Consider the following 15,119-nt stretch of genomic DNA (forward strand, 5'->3'; position numbering starts at 1 on the left):
TTGTAAGACCAATTCCCTCATTTGTTTATTCCTTCAAGAAATGTGTTTTTTTTAAAAATCATCTATTATAGACTGTGCTTGACATCAGTTCAACAATTTCATTAAAAAAACATTTATTAAACACTTATTATATGCAAAGCATTGTTAGGTTCTGAATATGTGGGGGCTACATGAAATATAAGACAGGGCTTGTTCCCTCCTAGGCCCCATCTCTATTCTGGAGACAGTTTTTTTTGCCTGGAGACAAATTCAGTTTTAACAAAAACTTATTAAAAGCTAACTGTGAGCAAGGAGCTGTGCTAGGCTAATTTATAAAGACAGAAATGATACAGGAATATAGATAAGAAAATATAAAGCTGTTTGAGAGGGAGACACCATTATTATCCTGTATATTAACAGCTGGAGGTGAGGGAAATCAGGGAGGGCTTAATGGAGGAGGTGGTGCCTGCACTGAAACTTGACAGATGAACAAGATTGTGAGAGTTAGAGCCAGGGAAGTAGTGAACTACAGGCGTGAAAGACAACTTGGACAGTACACAGAGGCAAGGGATAGAACTCTGAGACAGAGGAATGACCAGTAGCTCACAGTGACTAAATTGTAGAGTGAGTAAGGAGGAGTAATTGATGTCAGGATGAAAAAATGAGTTTAGAGGCAGATAGGTCACCCTGAGGGGATTGTACTTTATTCTAAAGGCAATAAGGAGCCACCGTGAGCAGGGCCAAGATCCAGACAAGTGAGGAGTTAAATATGTGAAGCAATAATGAAGACAGTGTAAAAAAATATATAAAGGCAATGCATTAAGTGCCAGGTGACTGGTAGAGCTAACAATTATAACTGACATTTATCTAACACTCTGTGACTTACAAAGTACATGTATTATATCATTTGATTCTCAAACTAACCCTATGAATGACCAAACAGGAGAAAAAGACCATTACTGGATATAAAATGGATAATTTTGATTACATTAAATTAAAAAGTTTTTTCACAAACAAAACCAATGCAACCAAGATTAGAAGGAAAGCAGAAAACTGGGGAAAATTTTTTTTATAGCAAGTTTCTCTGATAAAGGCCTCCTTTCTCAAATATATAGAGAGTTGAGTCAAATTTATAATAACTTAAGTCATTCTCCAATTGATAAACGGTCAAAAGATAGGAACACAAAGTTTTCAGACGAAGTATTTAAAGCTAATTATAGTTGTATGAAAAAATGCTCCAAATCGCTATTGATTAGAGAAATGCAAATTAAAACAACTCGGAGGTACCACCTATCAGTTTGGGCTAATATGAGAGGAAAGGGAAAATGACAAATGTTGGAGGGGATGTGAGAAAATTGAGACACTAAGGCACTAGGGTTGTAAAGTGACTCAGTCATTCTGGAGAGTAATTTGGAACTATTCCCAACAGGCGATAAGAACATGTGTACATTTTGACCCAACTATACCAGGACTAGATCTTTATCTCAAAGAGATAAAAAATAAAAAGAAAAAGAACCTATATGTACACAAATTCTTATAGCGTCTCTTTTTAGTAGTGGCAAAGAATTGGAAATTGAGGGGATGCCCATCTGTTGGGAAATAGCTGAACATATTGTGGTATATGATTGTGACGGAATCCTATTGTACTGTAAGACATGATGAGCCTGATGCTGTCAAAAAAACCTGGAAAGACTTTCATGAACTGATACAAAGTGAAATGAGCAAAACCAGGAGAACATTATACGTAGTAACAGCAATATCGTACAAGGATCAGCTGTAAATGACTTAGCTATTCTCAGCAAAACAAGATAATTCTGAAGGGCTCAAGATGAAAAATGCTACTCACCTCCAGAGAAAGAACGGATCAAGTCTTAATACAGATCAAAGCATATTTTTTAAAACTTTTTCCTGGTTTTTTTTTTTGGTCTGTCTTCTTTTGCAACATGCCTAATATGGAAATATGTTTTGGATGCCTGAATGTGTATAATCTATAGCAAATTGCTTGCCTTCTCAAGGGGAGAAGGGAGGGAAAGAGAGGTGAAACTCAATTTAAAAAAAATGAATGTTAAAAATTGTTTTTTCTTGAAAAACTTGAAAAAGGAGTAAAATTAAAAACTTGAAAAAAATGTAAAATTATAAAACCCAAAATGACCCATTTGAAGTACTACAAGTATTATTGTCCCTATTTCATAGATGAGGAAACCAAGTCTCCGAGAGATTAAGTGATTTGCTCAGCACTACACAGCTAGTATGTATCAAAGGTTAGATTGAAACCCAGGTCTTCCAGGTTCCACATTCATCAATAATGCTATACTGCCTTTCATCACCTCTACAAATGATAACGATGACAGGATTTTGGGAGAAAGAGAAGTCATTGTGACTGGAGGAGGTGAGAAAAGAGTTCCTGGTAGTGGTGGTCTTGATCAAGGCCTTCAAGGATAAGTGGAAATTGGGAGAGAAACATAGTACTCCATACAAGGTAAATGCTTAATAAATAGTTTTCCATTTAATTTCTTGCAAGGAGGTTCAGACAAAATGCTATGAACTAGGGGAAAAGTGGTCAAAGATGGCTTTACAGGAGAAATGCTACCTGATCTTAGCCTTAAAGGAAGGGAAGGAATTGGGAGGCCAGGCTATAAAAAATGAGAAGATGGGAAAGGGAGGGATGAGAATGGGGCCCAGTGAATGCCTGGAATATGGAGTACTTGGAGGAGGATGGTGTGAGATAAATCTGGAAAAGGTGGTGATGATCCTGGAAAGGCGCATCCAGGTCAGACTATGGAGAGCTTGAAAATGAAGGCCCCATTTTAATTTTATTTCAGAAGACAATTTCAATTTTAATAAATATTTATTAAAAGTCAACTGTTATGTAAGGATGAAAAAGTTGACATTTGTCATTAATCCAAGGTTTCAGAGATTCCCACTTAACAAAGGCATACAGTTCTTTTCTGTTCTGTTCCCCAGGAAGTTGCAGGAGGTTCTTTCTGCCTGTTTCTGGTAGTCACACATCACCTCCTCCATGAATCTTTCTAAGACCATTACAGCCAGGAGCAAACTCTTACCTTTAGAACCCTTGTGCTGACAACAAAAAGAATAATAATTCACTTCTAGGTGGTGCTTTACAGTTTACAAACGATTGGATAACAAAGCAATTCATTTTATAATCCATTGTTCAATTCATTCAGTCATTCAACAGATATCTGACAGCCGGAAAAGGAGAGATCCCTGTTTTACAGGTGAGGTTCAAAGAATTTAACTATCCTAGGGTTTATAGCTAATGCATCGTAGAACCAGTTGTAACCAGCATTTCTGATTCTTTTTTGGGGGGAGGAGTTCAGGAAGGGGAGAAATCCTGGTGAAACATCTGGATCTTAGGAAATAAGACTTTGCCTGGTTTCTTTGAACCAGGAGGTTACTTCTAGGAAGTCCAATGCTGGAAGAGGACTGTGATCACCTGGAAATAAGTCATTTGGTAACTTCCTATTTTAACTAATTATTCTGGCTATCTAGTACTGCTGAAGAAGCACAAGAATTAGCCACCTCTAAATTTCAGCTGCCTAGCAGAAAGCTCTTACCTCAGTTAAACTCTGTTTGGCCTGAGGTAACAATCCCAAATCCAGTACTCCTTCCACTATAATACATTTGTCCTCTGAGGCAGTGGAATGAATTCTGGATCTGGCATCAGAGGACTTGGATTACCATTCCTCACTCCTCCATTTACTAACTCTGTGACTTTGGACTATCTGTAAAAATGAGGATGGAGGACTCAATGTTCCCTACTATCCCTTCTGATATGTGCCTGGCTCTTATGGCTCTTTTTTTTTTTCTTTTGTATTATTGTTATTTACGAATACATTTTTACCCTCTTTATTCTACCACAAGCTCCATGAAGGCACAGACCACGTGTCTTTTTTCATTCTTAAATATCCCTCAGCACCCAAAACAGTGCCTTGGGTATAGTAAGTTCTTAATAAATGCTTTTTTGAATTGAATTCTGGGGTATGTGGTAAGAGATGGGATTGTACATAATAGGGCTAGGAGCCTCTGGAAAACTTGCACCGTGGTTTGGTATGCTCAGCCACAGCTTCGTGGAGCTGGACCAGGGTGAGGATAGCATCATGACAGGGACGATTTGCTGTTCCCGTACAGTTTCAGCTGATGAGTATCCAGCCCCTACAGGGGAAGACCCACATCTCTGTCTCCTTATCTCTCCTCTTTCTTTGAAATCTCCTAATTTCTGCCAAGTCAGTGGGTCCTCAGGAGGCCTGCAGTCCAGCATTTCTTCTCTGATATCCATGCCCCACATCACATGCAGAGGCTTATTAAACATGATAATGTGATGCAGTGACAGTGACTATGGCATCTCCTTGTGGAAGATCAGGACCTGGCCCTGATTAACCATTCAGTTCATCCAGCAGGACACAGCCAATTTCTACTGGCAGGTCTATAAGGTGCCATGCCACTGCCTGCTAAGTGTATGAGCTTCAGACCCTAGACCTCCACCCTGAAGTGCAGACCAGGAAACATCTTCCCTCTCTCTGCTCTGCAAAAACCTGGGCATAGCTAGCTTAAGCACCATATTCTGCTTGAGATCTTTCCTGATCCCCATCATGTCACCCCTTAACTTCTGGTATCCTCCCTCCCAGACAACCTTATATTGAACTGTTTTGTACATATTTGTATTTATTCATTTTATAGCTATGCTTTATATATTTTCATATGTCCTTGTCTCTCTCATTAGAACATAAGCTCTTTGTGAGTGGGGATCGTCTGCTTCTTTGTATGTATCTCTCCAGTGCCTGGGCACTTAAACAAATATTTGTTGATTCACTGACTGATTAATCTAGTCCAACTCTGTCATTTTGCAGAGGAGGAAACCGGAACTCAGAGAGCCCAAATGACTTGCTTAAGGTCACGTAGGTTCTAAGTGACAGAGCGAGGGCTTGAACCCCAGTGCTCTGACTTCAAACCTGGCACTTTTTACTGAACTGTGACACACACACATCTTTCATTGCTCTCCAGAAGCTGAAATTCTTCCATGGGGACTGTAGTAACCCTGTCGTTCATACAGCACTTTAAAGTTTGGAAAGCACTGTACATCATTTGATTCTCAAAATAACCTGGTGAGGAGGTACCATGGGTATTATTGACCCCATTTTACAGATGAGAAAACTGAGGCTCAGAGAGGTTTAGGGACAGGCTCAGGGTCACCCAGTTTGTAGGTATCAAAGACTGGTTTTGAACACAGGGCTTCCTTCTTCCAGATCTAGTATTCTATCAAAGGCACTGGACTTCCACCTCAGTAAAGGCCCTAGAGCCCCCAAGTTCTGGTCCACCACACAGGCAGGAAGTGACTATCCCTACTTAGCTCTATATCTCCTTATGCACCTATCTTGGAGTTGGTCTGGAGGATCTGTCTTTTCCCTCACTCTAAATAGGGGACTTTAATCAGAGCTTCTTCTTTCCTCGAATTCACTCCCTGTTCTTCATACACTCAAACCATCCCACATGCCAGATCTTTCTCTCTCACAACTTTTTCTCCATCATTCATTCAAAAGCCATGCCATCACAAACTCTAAATACCAATGTTTATGGATCCCCCCCACAGATCCCATCGATATCCAACCCCCAGTCTCAAAGAAACGTGTTGACAAATTTTAAATATCTCCCAGGCATAATTCACAATTTTGGACAGTTATTCTAACAGTGTTTCCCATCACCTCCCTCCCTGCTTCCCCCAACAGCTGTCTGCCTTATTCTGGAATTCGCAACATTAACAGTGGATGACAGAGAGAAGGAGGGCATCTATTACCTTTTTAATTAATTAAAATAGACTTTTAATTAATAATTAATTAAAATAAAGTGTCCTTAAATTAGATCCTTCGGTAACATAGTGGATAGAGGACTGGCCTGAGATACAGGGAGACCAAGGTTTAAACCCTGTCTCTGACACATCCTGCCTGAGCAACCTGGGGCAAAGTCTGTTGTCCTCAGGCAACTCTCTATAATTATTGCCCATTTGGATTAGTAAAGGAAGTTTCTAGACCCAGAGCTCCTTAGTAGGTAGAGGTGGATTCAGTCAAAGGGCTGTACTTGAGGACCAAGAGGACCACATGTGGCCTTGAGTCTATAGGTTCTCCATCCCTGTCCTATACCTAATAATATCACCAACCTGCCACTTCCCCTTCAAAAAAAAGAGACTTTTCTCTTGGGTCTCCTCTTTGCATATTTTCATCACTGGTTAGATGTTCAGAAGTTTCCAAATTTCTGAGTCCAGAAGTTCCATTTTCTGAGTCTAGTTTCATTATGTGGAACTCAGATGGGATTGGCATGGCCTTTTCCTCATGCAGAGGCAATCAGTTTGCTCGTGATGTTTAACATTTTGAGTGGCCATATGTGAGGCATGTCCAGGAAGATCAAGATGACTTTCTTTCCCCTCTGACGTTTTTCTCTGATAATCTGCCTTTAGTTGTCACTTCAGGGCACCCAGCAACGAGGCCCTGGAATGTCTGTGTCCTCATTCTAACATGGAATATTTTTTATCTGAGTCTCTGCTTGGAATTGTTGTGGAGTTAGTGTCTTTCAGGGCTGTCTTGGACATCCTGGCATCCATAACATTTCTCTATCATTGTCATCTTCTGATTATTCATATTCCCAGCCTTACTTCCTGAATTAGGACTTGTGTCAGAGCCAGATTCTGCCCGCTCCCACACACATGGTGGAGATGGTCGACTCCTCTTTGCCCGATCTGTATTATCTGGAGTTCCACTATTGATTGACCTTGGCTTTCCCCTAAGCCTTTGCTCTATGGAGGCTGGTTTCTGGCCTGCCTTTATCCTCTGGGTACCAAGTACTGGGTTCTTCAAGGTCCCTGGGTTTGAGTCCAGTCAACATGTTGCAAACTTTCAGAGCCCCTGGGGTGTTTCTTTACCAGCTTCTGTCTCTGTATTTGGGATCAGAGAGCCTCAGGTGTCTACCTGTCCTCAGGCCTTCACCACTGCTCCAGTGCCAAATTCTTCCAGTTCTTTGGTACACCAGCATTTCTGGTCTAAGCTGGAAAGACTCTCAGTGCTGTGTCTGCCCTGGCTTTTCTGCCTAGACATCTCCCTTAGCGTCCACAAGCTTTGGGCTGCCCTTTTGCTCACAGCTGGGCTGAGTGAGGGTACACTTTGTGATTTCCCTTCGGATTTCTGGATTTCTGGAGGCTCTCTTTGATCTTTGCCAGAGGACTTGGATGAGAGCTGGGTTGTTCTATTGCTTTCACTCTGTCTTAACTGAAAATCTGAACCTGGAGCACTCAAAAGGAATGGGATATAATGGGAAGAGTGCCAGGACTCTGAGGACCTGGGATCTAATCCAGATTCTTCCATTTGTGGTTTATGTGACCTGAAGCAGCTAGGTGGTACAATGGATAGAGGACTGGGCCTGGAGTCAGAAAAACCTGAGTTCAAACCCTGCCTCAGACACTTGCTAGTTGTGTAACCCTGGGCAAATCACTTAACCCTCTGTCTGCCTCAGTTTCCTCAAGTGTAAAATTGGTACCATACTAGCATCTATCTCCTAGTATTTGTGTGACAGTCAAATGAGAAAATACTTGTAAAGTGCTTTGCATAGTGCCTGGCACACAATAGGAGTTTAATAAATGCTCATTCCCTTCCCTTCCCACTCTGGGCCTCAGTTTTCTTACTTATAAAAAGTGAGATTGGACTAGATAATCCCTAAGGTCCTTTCCAATTCTAAATTTATGACTCCATGAACAGAAAATGGTAGTAAATGGCAGAATTTGGTATTAAACTCCAGTCTTCTGATTCCAAACCCTTGTTTCTTTCCATTATATCACAATGCTATATTCACTTTTTGTGTGGCCCACCCTTATGAGTGGAATCCCAGAGAGGTTGCTACATGCCCGATGTAACACAGCCAAGTCTCAAATTCTTGAGATTTCCTGGGTTCTCCAGCATTTTTCCTACCAAATTCTTGATGTGCCCTCTGAGCGGAGTGCCCCTGCATGACTGGAGGCCTGGGAGGGGATAGAGGCCTTTAATAGTTTCGATGCTGGGGGGGAAACAATGTGACTCAACATTTCTATGGGAGAGGAAGGGTACAACCATTCTCACCACAATGACAGCCTGGTCGGGTGGCCCCACCCCAGCAGCTGAGACCTGCAGCCAGGGGCGCTGTGGTTCTGGGAGGCCCCTGACAAATCTACTGATGCAGGAGAGGATGTACAAGCTGCTGCAGCTTCCTATGCCTCACTCCCCTTATGAGCCAGTTACCTACCAGTGCTTCTACCCCCCGAGGAAACTTAGCACTGGTTCTTATTAATATGTAACCCCAAAAGAGAGGAAAACATAGCAAATTACTGTAATGGTGCAAATGACAAGATCACTAAAGGGAAGCCACATTCTGAGTAACTAAAAAAGCAGTAATGGTTCCAGAGAACAGATTACGATGGAGAGGCAATGTGGTACAATGTCATGCAAATCCTACATCTTCTTCAAATCTCACCTCTGATCACCTCTGATGATCCCACCTGGGTAGCCTCAGGCAAGCTGCCTAACCTCTCTGGGCCTTTGTTTCCTCATGTGCCAAATGAGGGGCTTAGATGCTCCCACCCCCACCCCAGGTTCCTATCTCACTAGATCGGTGACCGTATACCCTGTTTGCACACCTCTCTACAGGAAACTATGAAGGCAGAGTGCTGTACATGTGGCCATTCTATTGGTTGTTTTAGCTTGACTGTTTTTTCTTTATTAAAAGGGAGTGGTCAGATTTAGGATGGCAGAGTGACCTGTCCTGTGAATGACTGTGATGGAAAAACAAAAGGCATCAATGAAACTTACTTTATTTTAAGTGTGAGGCTGATTTAGGTCATTGCTAAAGCTGACTAGCTCAGGAATCTAGGCTGAATGGAGTTTCCCAGAGCTCATGGCTTTTTGATGGTCCCTCCTCCTGAGAGTAGTAGCTTGATGATGTCAGAAATGTCAAATTAAGCCACCCCATTGTCAGGGGAGCAAAGTGCAGCAAGATTAGTTCACTTTTACTGTTTACAAAGTGCTTTCTTCCCTCGTGAGTGGTCTCTGAGGTAGAAATATCTGATTATCTCCATTTTAGGAATGTGACTCTCAACTCAAAGGTTCTTTTACGTAAGACTTCTCATTGGTGGAGATTAATTATTCAGTGCTCCATGCCTGCATGAGGGGGGAGTTGGTGAGAGGTGGAGAGAAAAGGGATCTTGGTCTTCTGGTCTCCAGCTTTGAGAGAGAAGTCACGAATTCCACACTCTTTTTGTGTCCCCAAGTTGACATGCAATAGCTTTCTCTCCCTCCAGGGACTTGAAGACAGTCAAAACTAAAAGCCAGAAGGCCCAGATCTCTCTTTTCTCTACCTCTCACCAACTCTACCCCTCTGGCAGGCACAGAGCATTGAATGATCAAGCTTTGCCAATGAGAAGAGTTTTATGCAAATAAACCTTTGAGTCTTAGGTTACATGAAAATAAAGTAACTGAGGGTCAGAGAGACTTAGGGTTATACAACCAGTAACTATCTGAGTTGGGATTCAAATCCAGATCCTTTTACTCTGAGACCAGACTTCTTGTTTCCTTTTCTCTTCCTGCAAGTTGAATTGAGGGATGAAAGTTTCATGAGGAAGTGTGGCTGCCCCACTATGGGAATTCATGCCCAAAGATTTCAGAAATTCCTAAACCCTTCCTAAAGATATCTCCTCATATTCTCAACTGTGTCAGATAAGTTTGCCTTCAACAACTGGACTTGTAATATACTTCCTTCATGTGGTCTTTTAGGACTATTCAGAAGTCTCCTAATTTCATAACCTTAAAGACTGAAGGGAACTCAAAGGTTCTGTAGTCTAATAGACTCCTCTCACAAATGGGGAAATTGGCGTCATGGTGGTGCTAAAGACCAAACAGGGAGTGTTCAGTAGAGTCTAGATTTGAATCCAAGCCCTCTGACTGTAGAATCGGTGCATTTTTCTCCTATGCCGTGCTGCAGATCCCTCTTCTTACCCTCACATTCATATTATGGAAGCCATCACAACTCATTCAGCCTCTATAACTTCAAGAGTATACATTTGTGGTCAAGTTCAGCAAGTGATTGAATGCCTCTGGAGTACAGAGAACTGAACTAGGGGCTGCATGGGAGACAGACTTAGCTTCCACTTGTGAAGAGCTTGAAATCTGGTGACTCCCACACATGGAATAATACCAAGTAAGATAACAAAAGCTGCAATGATAGTTTACACTTGATCTATTCTTGAAAGAGGTAGAATGGGGAGGAATCTGTACTTACTGCACAGTCCCCCAGAGAGGTGAGCAGTTCTAGTATCATCATCCCCACCCCATTAAAAGATGAGGAAATCGAGGCACAATGATTTACCCACAATCCCTCAGCTAGGGATGTCACCTTGGTTCCATTACACCATGCTCCCTTTAGGCAAGGGCCTCACTATAAAGTGTCAGGCTTCTAAGCACAACTGGGCAAAGTCCCCATCCGTCCTACCTATAAAGGTCCCTGTCTTTGCTGTGGACCCTTTGCTCCTCAGGATCCATTACCTAAGGGAGGAAGTAGACTAGACCATGACATAAGGTCAGTCTGTTAGGGCTGAACAGATGGTGGGTGGGTCAGATAAGCATGAGAACTTGCATTAAGAGTTGAGTTCTTAACAACAAAGATGCCATTAATGGCATACGTGGGTACATCTGGATCTGTCTTTCATTCTAGCTTCTTCCCCAGTATGTCTGCAATTTCACCATTAATGGTTTATTCCTTATGGTTTACAGTTTTTTCCCCGTCAAAATACAAATTTTTCAGGAGGCACAACACATTAAGAGGGGCAGAAGTGTGTAATGGAAAGACCATTGTCCTTGGAGTCAGAAGACCTAGGTTCTTGGTATTTGGAAAGAGCACTGGATTTGGAATCAGAGAACCTGGGTTCAAATCTTATTACTTAACTACTGCTGTGATGTCTGAACCTCATTTTCTTCATCTGTTAAATGGGAGTAATAATATTTGAATTATAGTACCTACCTTAATGGGTTATCATGAGGAAAGAACTTTGTGAACTGTGAAGGGTCTATACACATGTGAGCCATTACTATTATCATCAGTCTCTAAAACCTTAGTGGGAATGAAGTTAACACTCTCATTTCCTTTCGAGGAGGTAGTTGAGCTGTGATGAGAGAAGGTTCAAAATTCCAGGCACTACCTGGGAAAAGAAGCCAGACCACAGGATTTGGGCACTGTGCAGGGGAAAGGGAATCAAAGAGTGGCGGAAAGGCTGCTGAAAGGGGTGGAGGCAAGATGCCCAACACAAACTTCTCCAACTTTATCATTTTGCCAAGGACCAGTGCTGGTAAAAGAACTGTCCTTCTGGCTACTTCCCACCCAGGCCCTTTGTGAAATGTGTGACAAGGCCAAGGCAAATGTGCCAGTGCTATTTGCATTATATAAGATGATGCCCTGACCCAATCATAAGTAGACATGTCTCCAAGATGGGTGTCACTGAGCTATCCAAACTCTCTTGCCCCATCCCCCATGAGATCAATGGCACTCATTCCAAAGATCTCCCGCCAAGGTTAGGGGTGTAGTCTGTGGCTAGAAACCAGAGTTTTTCTCTCACTGGCTTGCTCCCTCTGGAATTGGGCCTATGACCTTGACCTCATTAGCTCCATAGTATAAACCACTTGAGCTGACCTGAAAAGGGAAGCTGGAGAGGAGTTGATCTAGTTAGAAGGATCAAGGCTTTAGGACAACTGGAGTTGTGGAGATCAAGAATAGTAGGGTGCTTATTTGTAACCTGGAATTCAAGCCTGTCTGTAAAGATTGGGGGTAAAACATCTGTAACATCTGTAACATCATAGACTTGAGAGCTCAGAGCGACCTTGGGGATTACCTGGTCCAATATCCCTCCAAACTCCTTCCTCCTTTCCCTCGCGCTTCCATGCCTCCCACCTCATTTTATGTATTAGGAGACTAAGCCTCAGGGAGGTTAACAAATTGCCCAGAGTTACTTGTTTAGAATCAGATTCCCTCATCTCCAAATCCAGTGCTTTTTCCATTCTCCCCTCCACTGATATCCTGAAAATGACTATGGCAAACATTTGTTTTATAAACCTCATGGAACCTTCCACTGGGAAGAATGACTTTATTTCTCCCTGCCTCTCAGAGGTGTAGTGGGATAGGGTGGCCCAAATGAGATACTGGTTGTGATTGCATTTTGGAACTGTTATATAAATGTAAGGCATTATGATTGCTGCTTTTTATTACTTTTCAGGGCCATGCGATGTAGCCAAGCTTCAGGAGACAAGATCTGTTCTGTGGGATGGTGGCGGGTGATGAAGATGGTACTACACAATTGCTTCCTTCTCATCGTCACGTATTTCTACAATCCTTTAAGGTTTGCAAAGCACTTTCCTTGTAGTAATGCTTTGAAGTTGATAGTGTAAGAATTATTGTCCTCACTTTACTGATGAGGAAACTGAGGGTCAGAGGTCATATGGTTAAGAAGTACCAGATACAGAACTCTAACACCAGCCCCTTGACCTTTCCTCCCCCAATCCAATAATTTTTCTGTTGAACCAATACCCATAAAAATGCTTTAAAAATCAATGCTCTCATTTGATCTTTACAGTTTGTGCTCAAAGGCTAACTTCTAGATGAGACTTTTCCTGATTCCCTTACCTGTCAGTGCCCTTTCCTCAGATTATCTTGTATCTATTTTGTATATATCCATATAAATACATGCTATTTCCCCCAGTTGAATTATAAACTTCTGGAGGACAGGACCCCTTCATTTTTTCCTTTGTATCCTGAGAAATTATCGTAAGGCCTGGCGCTTAGTAGACACATAATAAATGCTTGTTGATGGATTCACTGATAAAACTATTTTAAGTAGGCAAAGTGTATATAATTATAATCTTATAGATAAGGGAAGTAGAGTAGGGAAGTGTTACAGTAAGGTTACACAGTGGAGCTAGACATGGGATCCAGGTCTCCCTACTTCCAGCCTAGTGGTCTTTCCCCCTACAACGTGAGAAAGCCAAGAGATTTTGGACGCCATATAATAACACACTATGATAAGGTTCTGCTAGCCTAGGGATCTTGGCCAGAAGTAGGAAGAAAAGGGATTGGCAGACAGAGCCGACATGGATCATTGGATGCCTGGATGGATCTGCTCTCCCTTCCTGATCGCCTTCTGCCATTGAAACTGACGTCAGGCGGCTGCCAAGGGCAGGCAGTTGGGCCAGAGTAGAAGCAAGCTTTGCTGAGCCTCAGCCCTGGCCACCAGTGAGTCGGATGAGTACAGCAGGGACAGCTCCTTGGAGCTGTCTAAGGGGCCAGCTCGACAACCTGCCAGCCCCAAGTGGGAGCAAGGCTTGACGGGGGAATGAATGCTGGCCATTGGCCTAGGTGTGAAATCACATTTTTCTGGGCAGCGCCAACTTTTAGTGTCACATCAAGTCCGCCTGCCCCATGCCGCCTCGCCATCATTCTCCTTTGTTTGGGGAACAAAAGTTGTCAGCTTGAAATGGAACATCCCCAGGTTTTGACACGCTTGTCGCAGGGCATTAACGAAAGACTTTGAAGCCCAGGCGTCAAGTGCTCAGATTCCAGATGTTCCTTGTAGGGGTTTGCTGGGGATGCACTTTCTTCTCGGCCTTTTGCAAGTGGGGGCTGGGTCCACAGACACGAGGGTGCACATGCACGCTGCACCCTCACACGCACTTTGCTAGGCTAGCTCCCTGCAGGCTCTGGGGAAAGCCTTTGAGAGAGTGACAGAATGTCTTCTGCCAGGGCTGGCTGCCAGTCTTTTCAGACCCTAGGATTCAGAGATGGCAGCCAGAGAGTGAAAGAAAAAGGGCTGCTTTGAGAAACTGGATTTTAGAATGACGAAGATGATGGTAATTCCTGATACTTATATTTAATTGGTACTTACATAAGGGTGAATACATAAATCAAATAAATCCCCTAAAGAAAGAAAGAGAATTCAGTACATTGGTGCTTTAACCAGGCAGGTGTGAGTGATTGAATCAAATCAAATTAGAGACATTCTGAAGACGTTTGAGAACATCTCAGTCAATTTAGATGTCTCTGATAAGCCACTGGATAAACTGGAAGTGACATTCGACAGGAAGAGTGTTCAGATTGCCGGGAAGAACTTGGCCATACCTTAGGGAATGTCTATGAAATATCAAGTCACATCGACCTCAGAAAGGTTTGGAGTCCAGAAATCATCTAGTGGTGGAGAAGACAGAAAGCTGTCTCCAACAAGGAAGTGATTGGCTGGGGGTGGGAGGGATGGGGTGGGGTGGGCGGTGGGGAATGCATTTGTCCTTAGCTTTCAATTTGGCCTCCTTCCCCTAGCCGTTGGTTAAAGGAAAGCCTTCTAAACTCTAAAAATCTAGAGGAATTCCTGTCTTTCAGTGGATATCCTAGTAAGTAATGTCCCCGAAACTGTCGAAAGCAGTGTCTACATCCAGAGCAAAAGGAGACTGGACATAGATTCGCAACTTCATGATGAACTCAGCAAAGAAATTGAGCTCTGCCTAAGGGGTACTTCTTCAGCCCCCCCGGAAAGGAGAGAAGGGACCTTTCAGTAGCCGGGGGTTGTGAGTTATCCCTTTGCCTTCTGTGCTCTCTCTAGGCCTGAACCAACTTCCCCCTGGATTCTGTAGGTATGCTTTGTACCAACTGTTCTTCCTATATGACCTTAGTCATAAGCATTTGAAAAGCTAATTAAGTCTGGCTGACTAAATTGTAATTAAATGATAATCTTGGGGGGGAAACACACTGGTGGGATCTTGTGAGCTACATAGCATTAGGAAAAAGAAAACGACCCCAAACAACCAACCCCTCAGTGCTACCTCTAGAGTCCTGAGCAGATGCAAAAGCGATGCACAGGGATCTTACTGGGGAGAACTAGTAGAAGTTGGGACCACTGCCTCAGACTGTGTAATACCCTTATATATCTACAAGTTGTCTTCTCTGATAGTATGTCAAATTCTTGAGAGCAGCAATTGTTTCATTTTCCTCTTTCTTCAGGGGTGTTCTGGAACCAGGGACTCAAACCCAGCTTGAATTAATTGAGAAAGCTGATTGTTAAATTTTCAGCATAAACATTT

At 42.7% G+C, this 15,119-nt stretch overlaps 1 long non-coding RNA gene across 2 annotated transcripts in view; it reads left to right on the plus strand.

Annotated features, from left to right (window-relative positions):
- The window catches only part of LOC140506315 (uncharacterized), a 73,457-nt gene extending 59,555 nt beyond the window's left edge, over positions 1–13,902 (plus strand). The window contains exons 4-6 of one of the 2 annotated variants that reach the window (XR_011967880.1): positions 3,165–3,215; positions 9,991–10,206; positions 12,272–13,902. This is a non-coding gene — a long non-coding RNA (uncharacterized lncRNA). The remainder of the gene's footprint in view (positions 1–3,164; positions 3,216–9,990; positions 10,207–12,271) is intronic. The other variant, XR_011967879.1, reaches the window with a different exon arrangement.
- The last annotated feature ends 1,217 nt before the right edge of the window (positions 13,903–15,119 follow it).

The sequence above is a fragment of the Notamacropus eugenii genome, chromosome 5 (genome assembly GCF_028372415.1).
Source record: "Notamacropus eugenii isolate mMacEug1 chromosome 5, mMacEug1.pri_v2, whole genome shotgun sequence".
Classification (NCBI taxonomy): Eukaryota; Metazoa; Chordata; class Mammalia; order Diprotodontia; family Macropodidae; genus Notamacropus; species Notamacropus eugenii.